This window comes from Cynara cardunculus (assembly GCF_001531365.2).
Source record: "Cynara cardunculus var. scolymus isolate 2C chromosome LG 17, CcrdV1, whole genome shotgun sequence".
In the NCBI taxonomy this organism is placed as follows: Eukaryota; Viridiplantae; Streptophyta; class Magnoliopsida; order Asterales; family Asteraceae; genus Cynara; species Cynara cardunculus.
The window spans coordinates 8,385,489-8,386,885 of NC_037544.1; positions in this window are offsets into that span (position 1 = coordinate 8,385,489).

Consider the following 1,397-nt stretch of genomic DNA (forward strand, 5'->3'; position numbering starts at 1 on the left):
CTCAAGATGTCAAATGACATGTCCACTCTTTCTCTTTCTACCTTATACGGGATTCTGCTTAACCATGAGCAATCTCGTCAACTGAAAAGAAATCTTGTAAAAGAATCCAGGGAAATGAAAAGCTCTCCTTTAGATTTGATCTCTGAATCTTATTTAGTTGAAACTTCTACTCCTTTTGTTTCTTCTCTACCTCCCATGGTCATCACAGAGATAGATTCTTCTAAGGACATTTCAGAATCTGATTTAACAGATTTTGATGAGTCCTTGGCACTCCTGACTAAGTCATTCAGAAGGTTCGCCAGCAAAAGCAATTTCCGCAGATCTCCTCAGCTATCCTTAAGGGAGAAGCCAAAGTCTGAAAAAATAGACAAGGCTTCAGCTGTCTGCTACAACTGTCCCCGACCCGGACATTTTGCAGGTGAATGCAGATCAAAGAAGACTATGACGCCATCTTCTAAAGCTTCATGCTCCTCCTTCAGGACCAAATATGAAAAATACTTAAAACTGAAGGAGAAATACAAGAGGATGAAGAACAACCAGCGAAAGGCTAAAGGCCTTATTGCTGAAGAGCATGACTGGGCTGAATCATCTGATGAATCATCTTCAGACGAAGAGGATAAAGCCTATGTCTGCTTGATGGCCACAGATGCTGATGAAGAATCTTCTAAAGCATCTACCTTCTATGAGCCATCTTCTTTTACTCAGGTATGTATCTTGAATTAACCTTCTTCTAGTCTTTTTGCACTGGATACGCTGACGGTTGACCTTTACAATGCCCTCAATGGCAAATCAAAAGCTGAGATGCTTAATGTTGATCTTCAAGAGCAATTGAAGATTTGTCATTCTAAGATCAAAGAACTGACCTCTGTTGAGGAAAATCTTAAAGATCAGGTTATTGTAAACCAAGTCATCACTGTTGAACGTGAGAAAGCTGTTGCTGAGCGTGAGCAAGCAATCGCTGAACTCAAGGCTGAGAAAGCTACCATTGAAGGGTGGTGCAAAGCTTCCCTCAAGGTCTCTGAGATCATTAACGCTCAGATCCCGGCCAAGAATACGGCTGGTCTAGGATTCTCCTATGATCAGGAAGAATGTGTTAAAGACAGGTCCATGCTTAAATTTGGTACCTTTGTCTCTTCTATTCCTAACACTTCTTCCTCTCAGTCCTCTTCCTTTACTGAGAGTCATCTTGAAGGAACTHCTTTGAGTTCTGGGTGCAAAGACAAAGGTAAATCCACTGTCACAGCATGCCTTCCTAAGAAGTCTAACAAGTTAAATAGATCTAAATCTAGTCCTTCCACTTGTAAAACATCTTCTTCTTCAGGGACTAGGAAATCTGAATCGCATCAGAAATCTAAGTCACAGCTCAAGGTGAACTTTTCACCTAAGGAATCCATTCC